General features: G+C 37.2%; 1 protein-coding gene across 3 annotated transcripts in view; it reads left to right on the forward strand.

Annotated features, from left to right (window-relative positions):
- Positions 1-4601: 4601 nt before the first annotated feature.
- The window catches only part of mei-P26 (E3 ubiquitin-protein ligase meiotic P26), a 94580-nt gene continuing 84940 nt past the window's right edge, over positions 4602-14241 (forward strand). For all 3 annotated transcript variants that reach the window (XM_083129621.1, XM_083129623.1, XM_083129624.1), the window contains exon 1: positions 4602-4667. The gene's annotated coding sequence lies outside the window, so the exon portion shown is untranslated. The remainder of the gene's footprint in view (positions 4668-14241) is intronic.

The raw sequence follows: 14241 nt of genomic DNA on the forward strand, positions 1-14241 counted from the left end.
ATATATAATACATGTGTGTGTAATTCTTCATCACATGTTGACAAAGTCACATGTAAGGGCTTAGAGGGTGATTCAAAAGTCCCTTAGCACCCCCTATAAAAACTATAAATAGTAAATGAGTTAGGCTGGGTACAATTGGTCATGATAGAAACAGGTTAGGTTTAGGGGGAACCACATTGGTGTGTTTCAAGAGGACGTCCGGCATATTGGTGGCCGACATATTGAATTCAAATCAAAATTTTTAAACGGGAAGAGGGTCATGTGATATACATATGACACTGTTTTCACACACCTAAAAAATGATACATTTGTTTCAATCATGCAGTCATATTTTTTTCCTGATTAAATATAGGTTGAAGAAACTTTCTCCACTGCATTTCTCGTGCAATTCTAGCCTGATTTGATTCTAGTTTGACTGCCACGTGGAAAACCCGAGGCGAGTGATCTAAGGTTAAATTTTTTCCGGCTTTCTCCCCGGATAAAGCGGCTCTAGGGCTCACCCAGCCTCAAATCAAATGGTACCTGGGGGCGTAAAGGCGGCTGCAGCGTGGTGCTGATCACATCACCTTCAAGGTGGTCGACATCGAGAATATGTGGGGAACAACCCCAACATAGGTACCCTTAATGTGTCTTCATGGCACGGTGCTATATGCACCGGGAACTTTACCTTTACCTGTATATATTGTATTCGTTTCTGTATCCCTGAGTAATTACGTTTATTTTTACATACACATACACGAACCCTCTACTATGTCAATGGCTGAGAGCCCCCTAAAGGCTTAATTGTCTCCGCACTGTGTGTTATTGCGGCTTGTAGATTCGGCACCGCCAGAGGCGTAGCAATAGGGTGGGCGAAGTGGGCGTGGTTACTGTTATTTTGATACCATTTTGTAGGTATAGAAATTCAAATGGATCAAAATATTGGTTAAAATTAATTGGTGAATATTCCATTCCAATTACAAGCATTACTTTACCAGAGTTTTGCAGTAAAATATTAAAAAAATACATCCCCATTGATTGAATATTAAAATACCTGTTATGGATTCACAAAGTACAGTTTTTGCACATAATATAGATACATCGGCTCAACCATCATTTTTCTTATTATTATTATCATTTCATCATACTTTTGCTGGCGTATGCCTGAATAACGACACCAAATTTGAAAAGCAGCATTTACCTACTTCTTTCCTAATTTTTACATTGAAGATTTTGTATCGAGATATATTGAGATTTCAAGTTTAAAGAAGCAGTGGCGAGGGGTGGGGGGCACATTCTAATCTCGCCCAATGCCTCACGATATGTTGCTACGCCAATGTTTCGGACACACCGTTGCTAAGCCTATGGAACTACATTCGTTCGTTCGTTTTGTCAGAGACGGATTTCATCGTCAATATATCTAAGCTGATTAAACTTTACCATTTATTTCGGGGAGAAAAAGCAATCCTGCAAATTGGAAAGCACATACGAAACTCGCAGGAATATCTCGTGTATTTTAGAACCACTGTTGTCGCTGCAACAAAACGAGATATTCCAGGCTCAATGCACCCCGAAACATGGTTGCCAGATCACCACAAAATCCGTTACTAGACGTCACGACCCATCACTCACAGGTGTTCAGTTAGTGACATTTTCCCAGCTGCCAGTTTTTTCTTGTTTGTTTTTTTGAAAAGCAGCATGATCGAAACGCTGGTAAAGGGGGAAGAGGGGGGCAGGCGTAGGGGGAGGACAGCTATCGGAATAGGCAAATGACAATAAACAAACAAAGCATTCACGAAACTTTGTTCCTATTAAAAGCTTTTAATTGACTTTTCAGTAATCACGCGTTGGCAAATTCAACTTGTGAAAGCGGTTGCATAAAATCCACAGAGGGAATGGGAAGGCAAACCAGAACAACATAGCAAGAGGGAAAGAGGTAAAGAGATACAAATATAAATATTTCCCGTGGGAGTTCTGTCATATGTTCAAGCAGCAATATGTAATATTTTTCCTTGTTGATGGACGCAGCAACTGTTCCCACAGAAGGGATATTACCGCGACTTTCTCTCATGTACAAGAAAGCCACCCTCCTCGGTCTCGTCTCGTTTTCGGTCTTTCTCGAGCTGCAAATACCTATCTCACTCTCGTCGCGGTCTCCAGGGGTCCCGGGTTTGAATCCCGGCCTGGACATGGGTGTTCTTTGTTAATATTCCATCATTAATTTCATCGTATCATCACATCCTGATCTTCGCAACTGGCCAAAAGTAGCAAAAGGTAGATATGAAATAAACCAAATCAATTAATCAAACTTTCGTTCAAGGGGAGGCCATCAACATAAAATTTAAAGTTAAAATTAAAATTAAAAATTGAATTGAAAATTAAGTACACGAAAACGTTTCTATTAACGCTGATAAACGCGCACAGTGTGGAAAGTAGACGTTCAAGTTAACTAATTATTCTTACAAGTTTTATCTCACTTGAGTTCGAATCTGTGAAGTGAAACAGGAACAAGATCGAAATGTACGGCCGAATTGTTAAATGGACATAAAAAGGTTAACTTTAGACCTCAAGCGTTCAAAAAATCCCACTAACCTGATTGGCTGATCTATCTGTGCCAATGTGACGTCATTAATTTATTGCGTTCCCGTGATTAGCGAATCTTCGATAAAACAACCGTCGTCAATTTTGCTTAACACAACGCCATATCCTCAGATTTGTAAGCATCCGTTATTTATCATTCTAATAATCCAACAAATTCAGCATGCTTATGGGAGAAATATCAACGTTGAAATCAGTTACGTAAAGGCTCATCATATAAATACGGGAAATGAACGTGTGGACATACATACCAAAACTGCCCGATCCTAGGCTTCCTGATACGGAGCTTCTCCCAAGAGTTAAAAATAAACTTCAAAATATATAGAGACAGTGGTGTATAGTACAGTGGGATCCATGAGTATTACCGTGCAAATTGTCCATCACCATGTTCGTGCACTTTATTTGACCCAATAAGAGCTTCAAGAACTAAAATAAAAAACTCAAAACAAGCTGTTGGTAACTTCTGTTCCAGTATACATAAAAATCCATAGTTTAAAAACGCATAGGATGTAAGAGAAAAATTAATGAAAATAGTCATGGACAATTTGCACGGCAATACTCATGGATCCCACTGTACAGTTACAATCCACGGGTAATACATATACCATTCACAAATCAAACCTTGGTCTATAATTTACCAAGATCAGTTATGGTCTTTACGTACGTACGGGCCATGTTTGCACTAATGATCACCTAGCACGTTTACATACAACCTCTGACAATAAAGTTCGGTGAATGATCCTGAATATTGAAAGTAGGCGAATACTTAATGAAACCTACCTTAGTGTCCTTCGAAGTAGTCCCCTTCCATGGCTATGCACCGTTGAGAACGACTGTACATGTCCTGGAAACTTTTAGAAAAGTCTTCTTTCGGGATGGTGTTCAAGACCCTCGTCACGTTCCGTTGGATGTCCGGAATATCCTCAAATCTCTGACCTTTCAAAGCGATTTTGAGGCGTTGGAAGAGAAATAAATCTGGAGGATTCAGGTCCAAATTTCTTGCAATGCATTGCTACAGAGGATGAGAGCTGGTGTGTGAGGTATGACCCTGAAACGAAACGCCAAAGCATGGAATGGCGTTCTCCTGCATCACCCCGCCGGAAGAAAGTCAAGGCGGAAAAATTGTTGTTCCCTCCGGCAGGAATTCCTTGTGGATCATGCCATCACTGTCAAAGAAAGTGATAAGCATCGTCTTGATGCGTGATTTTTACGCCTTGACCTTCTTCCGACGGGGTGATGCAGGAGAACGCCATTCCATGCTTTGGAGTTTTGTTTCAGGGTCATACCTCACACACCAGCTCTCATCCTCTGTAGCAATGCATTGCAAGAAATTTGGATCTGAATCCTCCAGATTTCTTACTCTTCTCACGCCTCAAAATCGCTTTGAAAGGTCAGAGATTTGAGGATATTCCGGACATCCAACGGAACGTGACGAGGGTCTTGAACACCATCCCGAAAGAAGATTTTTCTAAAAGTTTCCAGGACATGTACAGCCGTTCTCAACGATGCATAGCCATGGGAGGGGACTACTTCGAAGGACAGTAAGATAGGTTACATTAAGAATTTGTCTACTTTCGATATTCAGGATCATTCACCGCACTTTATTGTCAGAGGTTGTATAACATCAAAACAAGCCTGTACATGGGGGGAAATTAATCAAGATGCCACACATCTCTTTCTACAATGTCCAGAATTTGATAGACAAACTACATAATGGTTTACGCAGTCATGGTGTTCCATTACCCTCCTCACGGATCCAAATCCTAAAATTATGTGGATTCTTTACGGATATGCCAGAAGATGTAACTTAACGATTTAGTGAACACTGAACACTTTGTTTCCCCTTCCTGTGGATAACAAATGCATAGTGAACCAACACTTCAGACAAGATGACCAAAATCAACTCACAGTTGATAGGGTCAGTAAAAATAGGAAGAAAGATTAACACAACGCGTTTGGATCGATGATAAATGTGACATCTGGCTTTGTTATCTGTGAAAGGTTGCCATAGAAACCGAGAAGTACAGTAAACAGTTGAGTTGATCACTGATATTGCATACTTTAAGTGAAATAATTTGCTGTGTGTAAAGGTAAGTGAAAAATTCTTAGCTTATAGATTGAAAGTTATTTTAAAAATTCTGTATAAATTCTTTTTCTAGTTGGTGTGTCGATTAGATAGTTTGGCGCATGTCTTTATAATATAGAAATAGCTCTCTAAGAATTCAATCTACAGACTGACCGCAGAAACAAGCATATTTGATAGACAAACGTTCTTCTTTAAGAAAGATTAGAAGCACTTTAGTTCCGCTTTCTTAATATTCTGAATCGAAAATGTAGTTCGTCGCTTGTAATAATAGTAGTAATAATTAAATAGTACTGTCGATTAGAAAGAATTTGAAAGCATCGCTATTTCACTGTCTTAGGAACTAAGCCACGTTTTGTACTGCAACTACCTACCAGTTGATTTGTTCTGTGATGATTCATGTTAATAGTTGGGTATTTCTACTTGATTAGGCTATGCATGAGAAACAATTCTGAATTTAAACGTGAATTCCAGGTCTAAGAACAATTTAAGATCAATCAGATATTGCAGTTATAAATTTCAACTTTTTCTATTTCTTTTTCTTTTTGTCTCAATATTGAAGATTGATTAATAATTTAAGAAAATGTTCTTAAAGTTTCTTTTTAAATTAGTAATGATTTTCCTTTCGAATCTAACACCGAGGATTGCAATAAACCTTCTCAAATAACTAGTAAATAATATGAATAACTTCAAACATACTTAATCTAATAGCTGTGAATAATCAAATATTACCTTCACGGTTTACGTCTTACAGATGTACAGTGTTCCAGAGTGTTCACTGTTCTTAGACACAAAATTTCCTCCGCAATTAGAGGTTAATTGTAATACCTGTCGACTCTATCATCACCATCTTAGATTTTCAGAATTCCACATGTAAAACTCCTAGTCAGGCTTATAAGTTTCGTATTTCTAATTTTCAACAGAGGAGAAACCAACTAAAGTTTTCACGTGGGGAAAGTAGAAGTCGTTCTCAGCTCATTGCTAAGCAATGCAAATAGTTATTGTCGGCTATTAAGAATAGTACATTAATAAAATGTGTACCGGTCAGGAATATGTCGCTATCAATTTGCATTAATTTTCAGTTGTAATTACAAAAGTAACAAGAATCTAGTTTATTATACAAATGCATAAATATGAACAAGAAGAGGGATAGGCTTTGTTGATTATTACAACTTTAATATTGTCAAATAAAAACCGATGCAAGATATCAGCATTGGTACATAAAATTGTATGAAAATGAAATTAGTACTTTAAAAACTAGCGAGTTTTGTACTTGTATGTTAAATTTGTCAGACAAGATCTCCAGAGAAGTCAAAACAATGGAACATAAACAAATTGTAATGACGAATTTTAAAAAAGAACATGTAATGACTATTACAAATGTTAGTTAATCATTCTAAGATTAAGCAATTTAAACATTGCAACGGTTTATTCAATTAATGTGCCCAACAAATGTTTAATCTAAATCCTTAGAATGGGATTACATTAGCATTGTGAAATATTAAACTAGTTAATACATTTGTATCCAAGTGTATACTAATTAGGTTCGTTGTAATAGGAAATTTCAAGTTTAATGTTTTAGAAGAACAAGGAGAGAATTTTGCTACGTTCTTTCAAGAGGCATCATTGCAATAATTCAGAAATACAGATGTTAATGTCTAATTGAAAATATTACGTAAACCTTATATGCGCTGGGTTAAGAGCTGACAGTTGAAACCAATCCAAACAGAAATAAATAATAAAAAATGCAATGCATAAACTCCTAGAAAATAAAATATGTAGTATATCTTTTTATTGGATTTTATCAAAACTTTTCAAAATTTGTTTCAAGTTCTCTTTATGCTGAGATAAGCTAATCGAGACTGGAGCTACAGTTTAAAGCGGATTCGAACTATTGTGTAATGTGCCTCCACCGGGAACTGAACTCGGGGCCCTTTAATTACAAGGAGACAACATTACCACTACTGCATCGAGGAGACCCATTATTGGATTTAATCGTCTAGTCTAATCAAAATGATACGGTTGCATAAAACAGCTAAGTTTGTTGTGAAAAAAATAGGTATTTAAAAGGGCAAAATATGAAGACACCTATTTGTGGCTGTCATATAAAGAAGTACATTATTATTATGCATTTATTACAACTATTATATCACGTTAGCTAACATATCTCACTGTAGCTATGAAATTGAGGAATTATACTTTTGACCTTGCACATAAAACCGACAATTGAATAAATTTGCTTTGTGCTCCTTTCTTCTAGTTTTTAATACTTTTCAATATCGCCTTTGCTTTGCTTTGGGAAAATAGCCACACATGTAGATCTATGTACATGACTGTAAATAACTGATTCTATGTTGACAAAGGATTTATTTCCTTCATATCCGTGTAGATAAGTTTAATTTCTGAATAAATCATTGAATTTTTTTGCCTTCGTGTTTCGAAAAGTGTTTCTAATGAATTCACAACCTCCCCTCAAAACGTTATGAATAAACATTTCCAAAACGCTATCAAAACTGTTGTGTCCACATAATGGTTTGCAGCGTATACCCCCTTAAATTGTCAGTGTGCGAGAAACCAAACATTTGTGCCGCCCCCAACTCTTGCAAATATTCTGAAATCTGCAAACATTGTAACTCACTACAAGTAAAACAAGCAGCTATAATTTAATCGCAAGACGTGTCAACTAGTGAGGAAATGAATAAGTTACATATATACTGTAAAAATAGATATCAAATTAGGTGTGCTTCCGTGTTAATAAATTATGTGTGTAACGTACAAGGGCAAAAACAGGGTGAAGGAAATCCTAGTACCTTCCTTCGAAGTAACCCTAAGTAGGGACCCACTTACCAAATAGGGGAATTTCCTCGCATTCTCCCTATAAATGTCACCCACGTCGCATTCATTTCTTCTAGTGAAATTTCATAAATATAATTGCAATTATTTTTATGCCTATTTCAGGGCCACTCGTGTAGCGATTCAGATCTTATTCAGCCTGTAGCCCTAGAAATAAATTCAAAGTATATGCAGCAACAAGCAACAAGGAAAAAATTGTAATGAAAGAAAGAGTTCACCCCACCACAACTGGATCAGGGTCCGTTCAAATGGGGTTCGGACAATTGCGACCCCATTTCAACCAAACCAGTTTACATTGAAAATTCTCACGCACAATTGCGATAAGAAGGGCTGAACTCGTCTCCCCTTCCCCGCACCATCTCCCTTGAAACCACCTACGCTCTTTCGAAATCGGTTCTATTCGTTTTCTTAAGTGCTGATTCCTTGTTTATTGGTAATAATGAATTACAGCAGACCTCCGTGGCGGAATGGTTAGCACAGCGCGCTACGATACCAGGGGTTCTGGTTGGAATTCCGACCTGGGCATTGTTCTTCTTTGTGAGGGTTCCTTCAGCAATTTCATCGTATTATCACTCATAGCCTCGATTTTCCAAAACGTGGAAGAAGAGCGACGTTAAATAACAAAAATCAAACTACCATATTACTGAATAACAAAAATCTTGCCACTCTGTTGAAGACAATTACATGAATCGGGAAAGAGGTTTGGATGTCCTGTACATATATACTACAAAGGGTAAAATAGAAAATAAAAAATGGAATAAATGATTGGCACACATAAAAATTCAATGAAACAGCAGCATACAAATGGTACACACAGGTAGGTCAAATACACCCATGGTTCCATCAGAATAAACTGCGAAGGGAGACAATAGTCTTCATAATGCCAACATTTGGTGTAAGTTTAGCTTAGAGTGGGGATTGCAATGTTTCGTGAATAGAGGAGGTGGGGCAAGAATTCCAGTTTGTTCCCGTCCAAGGTATAGGTTGTCATGATCGCAATTGTCCGCCCTTCAACTTTTAAAGTGATAAGTGATCGTAATTGTCCCTATTTTTGTCTTCATCGCAAATGTCCGTGGTCTCAAATCTCAATTGCCCTGATTCGTTCAAATAAGGCCCAATCAATCACAAGTGGTGGCGATAGGAAATGGAGCGAGATCGGTGGAAGGTTCTACTCCGGATGACAATGGGCTTATATACCCAAGAATAGGAAACACTATGTCCTATTTACAAGTTTCAATAATACATTTTATACTTACAAGAAAAACTAGGATACATGTACAGTGTCTCTCAAAAGTTTTAGGACAACGACATTTTAAACTAGGCAACCCAATTTACACAAGGCGTTGGTGGGTTGCGTGCAGAGTTAGGCTCAATTTCAAGGTTGCCACATGCACAATAGATATCTATAAAACACACGAAAGAAATAAAAACAAGTATTACTGTATACAATTATTACAAATATCACTATTATATCGCAAGTGATAAAATTCTTTTTCACAGAAAAACATAGGTTTTATAGTATTTCATCGCTGATGAATCTACAGAAAGGAAAAAAGGTGAGAGAGGTGACAAAGGAGATGAGAAAGAGAAAGCGAAAGGAGAAGAGGAAGAGTAGAGGAGATGCCACGTCCCTCGCGTAAACACCTACCAGCTTAGCACAGGGGAGAGACAATGAGATACCTCTGGGCACAGATCAGGGTTACTAACGCTACAAATATATGGAAAGAAACAACAGATTTAACCCACTACTGAGGGTACAATTCGTACTATATTCTGGATTAATTATGTACAAATATTAAATAACTTTGTAAATCCTTTTATACAATATTATTCTTCTATTGTAGCTGATCTTCTTTAGGCTTCTTCTTCTTGTAATCAATATGGCCTCTTCTTCTTATGGCATCTTCTTCTTATGGCCTCTTAATTAATATGGCATCTTCTTCTTCTAATTAATGTGGCATCTTCTTCTTACAGCCTTTTAATTAATATGGCATCTTCTTCTTACAATTAATATGGCATCTTCTTCTTGTAATCAATATACTTATTCTTCTATTAGTTAATAGACTTCTTCTTCTACTAATCAATAATCTTCTTCTTCTGCTGATCAATATACTTCTTCTTCCTTTTCTTTGTCGATCCAAATTTACGTAAATATTAATAAAATCAATCCCCCAGACAAACAAAGAGAAAGGGGTTAGTTAAAGATCGCCGCCTAGCCGGCGCTAACCTTAACTTGGAGCTACAGTGTATGCGCTTCCAAATGTGCTTGGGTGCTGCCATGAAATGGCGCTACACCTGGGGAAAACAACCCAAAAGCCACACGAAACTCTCAATTCGTGGGAACCGAAAAAGACACAGAATCATAATTACCATTCGACTTCTTTACTTTTGTATATTAATCACTTATGCCATTACTGAATGATAATTCCCCCTTTCTCCTTATTTATATCCTGTTATTATGTTAAATTTATTTATTTATTTCCTCATAATTAGTATTAATATATACAATCGCTATTTCATCATATCTGCTCTTTCCGTTGTCTCTATTTACAATCGTATAAGTTCTCCTGGGTGGTGCCATCTCTTATCCACTTTCTAAACTGCTTTATGCATCACCTCATATAACCGTTGTTCCTTTTGCATCCTGCCATCTATGGTCCTTTATTTCAAAGAATAGCAATGCCGTTTGTGTACGTGACACAAAATTCCCCTCCTCTGGGCAAAATTTTTCCTTTTGAGAAGTTTCGTATGCAAGGAAAAATTTTCTTCAACATCCATTCTTACTACTCACTTCTCATGTGTACTTTTCAACATTTGTTTAACGTCTTCCGTACAATTATATATTTTTACATTATCTAAGTTTTCTCTTCTTACTTCCTTTGTCACCATATCTTGTATAACTATAGTGTTTCTAAACGTTTCTAATACACTATACGGACCTTCGTATTTGAAAAACAATTTTTTAATTGTACGGTCAATGGCCTTACTTATTGGGTGTGTTTTACAATAAACTATATCACCCCTCTTTACTTCTATCTTCTTTCCTTTTGCTTCCTCTTTTGACGTCCTCTTCTTTCTTTTGTTATACAAGTCATTGAAAAATTCTTTCCTTGTTCCTCTTTCCATAACCTTCTTTGGCCATTCTAAATCATCAAAAATCATCGGCTCTGCCTCATATCCCAAGAAAATCTCTATCGGGCTCATATTCGCCTCAGCTGATATAGAGTTATTTAATAACATAACTATCCTGTTAATTACTGCACACCACCTTGTATGATGATCATGACAGTACATTCTGAGTAACCTCACAATCTCTCCATTGTAACGCTCAATTGGATTTGAACTTGGATGATATCTTGTTACATTGATCAATTTTATCCCTTTGAAATATGTATACTGCTTGAAATACTCTGAAGTAAATTGAGTCCCGTTGTCTGTCAACATTTTCTTTGGGCTACCATAATGTTTGATAAATCCTTCATCCAACTTCTTGACTATCTCTTTGGTTGTGGCTTTCCTTAAAGGATAGCACATGATAAACTTGCTACATATGTCCACACACGTCAATATGTACAAACATCCCTTAGACCTAGGTAATGGTCCAATTAGATCTATCGAAACCATGTCTAATGGCCATTTAGCGATAATATGTAATTCTTCTTTCCTGAATTTTATCTTTGATGGTTTAGTTTGTACGCAAACTGTACAATTTCTTACATGGTTAACAACGTCACTCTTCATAGTCTTCCATACGTAAAATTTTCTAGCTAATCTCAGCGTTTTGTCAATTCCGAAGTGGCCAGATCCTTCATGCACGATCTCGAGTACTCTTCTTATCAAAGTTCGTGGTACACTAATCCTTACTTGGTTCGGATTCTCATAACTAACTTGGAAGACGATGCCATTTATAACTTTGTATCTGTTCTTTATCTTAGACATCCTTGTTTCCTTGTTTCCTTCCTCTCCTTTTAACACCTTGATAATATCCCTTAATTCCTCATCTTCCTCTGTTCCAACTCGCCATTCCTATTCTTTAATACCATTTACTTCTTCCTCAGCGATAGCGTTGATTTCTAGCCTAATGACTTCCTCTGGTTCCTGATTTCTCTTTAAAGGTGCTCTGCTTAGAGTATCTGCAACATGGTTTTCCTTTCCTTTTATATCTATGACATCAAAACTGTACTGTTGCAGTAATATTGCCCATCTCGTAAGCCTTGCATTCCACTGTCTTGCAGAATTTAACCAAACTAGACTCTTGTGATCACACACCACCTTGAATCTTCTGCCTTTCAGATATGCAGAGAACTTTTCTATTCCAAATATTATCGCCAGACACTCTAGCTCACTTATCGTATATGCTCTTTCAAAATTCTTCAAGCTTCTGCTAGCATATTGTATCACATTATCCTCATTGGATTCGTTCTTCTGAAATAAGTATGCTCCCAATCCAATGTTTGATGCATCGGTACCTAAAAAGAACATTTTCCCGAAATCAGGTTGGCTTATAGCTGGTGCTTGTATAAGGTCTTGCTTAAGTCTTTGGAAAGCCTCCTCTTCGTCTTCTTCCCATTTCCATTTTATATGATTTCTGAGGAGTTCATATAATGGTTTGGCTTTGCTTGCGAAATTGTGTATAAATTTTGATCGCCAATTACATACTCCCAGGAATCTTTGGAGTTGTTTCCTTGTGTTTGGCCTTGGGAACTTGCTTATAGCGTCATTTTTGTCTGGACACATCTTTATTTCACCTCCAGATACTACATGACCTAGGAAACGTATTTCCTTCCTTGCAAAAGAGCATTTTTCCAATTTGACAGTCAATCCTGCTTCTGCCAATTTACTTAATACCCAATCTATTTTTTTCTATATGTGTCTCCCAATCTTTCGTATGTATACACATATCATCCACATATATAGCAAGCCATTCTCTTGTTTCTATACTAAATATTCTATTTAGAGCCGTCATAAAAGCTGATACTGAAGAATTTAGACCATATGGAAGCCTTCTAAATTGAAATAACCTTGACCCATATCGAAACGCTGTATATTTTCTAGACTCTTCTTCTATTTCTACCTGAAAATATCCCAAAGTCATATCAAATGATGTGAAGTATATGCTGCCTGAAAAAGTGTGTAGTAATTCATTTATTCTTTCTACTTGATTTCTGGGAAGTAGCACGTGTTTATTTAGCTCTCTTAAATCCAGTACGGGTCTCACACCTCCGTCCGGTTTGTCTACCACGTGCATTGGGCTTACGTGTACGCTATTGGAGTTCTCTATTATCCCCCAACTTAACCATTTCTTCAATTCCTTTTCTACAGCTTCTCTCTTTGCAAAGGGTATAGGATATTGCTTAGACACTATTGGACTCGCTGTGTCTACCTCAATCCTATATGTGTATACATCCGTCACTCCGGGCGTTGGCTAAATATTCCCCTATGTCTCAACAAAATATGTCTTAAATCTTCTTTTTCATTTTCCGAGATCCAATGACACTCATCCACTTTGGCTTGTATTTCTTCTTTCGATGCATTATATTTATGGTCCTCTCTTTCGACCTCTTTTTCATATTCACCTTTTATATTTTCATTTTCAAGTATATCATCGTAGTCTTTCTTCTTATATACTGCATCATGGTTATGATATACAAGGCTTTGCTTCCTAATGCCTATTTCGCTCTCAGAACTTTTTATTTCATCTTCCATAGGGATATCTACTTTCATGTTCTCCACTGATTCTAGATTTAGCCGTTTTTCTTTTATGTGTATGTGCCCATTGTAGTTTTCTAAGAAAGGTACTCCTAGGATGATATCACACCTCAAACCCTTTATTACCAAAAATTTTACTTCGAAATTAGCTCCTCTGATGCTCATCATTATGCGTACCGTGCCCTGAATTTTGTAGTCTTCATTTCCCGCAGCCATAACTAATCTGACTTTGTCTTTTTCAGAAGCGTCTAATTTTGCTTGTGGGTATTTCTCTTTAATTCTCTGCCAAAATTTATAGCTCATTACTTCGACGACACTCCCACAATCGATCAGGCATTTAACCTTAATTTCAATTATTTCTGCTTCCACATACAATGATCTTCCAGGTTTTAGGTTTTCAAAACTCGGCTCTCCAATTAAAAATAACTTCAGAATTCCTTCTTCAATTATCTTATGTTCTCCCTTCATATATTCATCATTTTCCTTTGCTCTCACACCTGGGAGTTGCTGCGAGAGCTCTACAAGTTTAGCCTCTCGACCGATTCCAGGTTCCTCGACTCCTCATTTACCTGCTGCCATCCAGCATTTCCTACTTCGTTCTGCATTTGGCTTCTGACTAATTCCACTGCTTCTCTTCGCTCTTCATTTATCTCATTATTTCCCCTCTCGTTCCTCTCGTTGTAATTATTTCCTCTAGGTTGCCTTTCATCTACCTCCATCCTTCTTTCTGAGTTTCTTCGATTCTCATTTTGCCAATAATCATTTCTTCCTCTATAGGCGCGGTTTCCTCTCCACGGTCCTGTATTTCTTCTATCAAAATTTCTTTGCTCTTCTTGAACATTATTTCGCCTTCTGCCGTTTCCGTTATCTTCTGAGAATCCTCTTCCTCTGCCTCTATATGCATTTCTGACCTCTATATTCCTAATCCCGAATTCCTGTTTCCGGAATTTCTGCTCTTGACGTTGTTCCTCTTCAGGATGATGCCTCTTAGGATAATATCTACCTTCCTTTTCTTTATC

Source organism: Lepisma saccharinum, chromosome 10 (genome assembly GCF_977018435.1).
Source record: "Lepisma saccharinum chromosome 10, izLepSacc3.1, whole genome shotgun sequence".
In the NCBI taxonomy this organism is placed as follows: Eukaryota; Metazoa; Arthropoda; class Insecta; order Zygentoma; family Lepismatidae; genus Lepisma; species Lepisma saccharinum.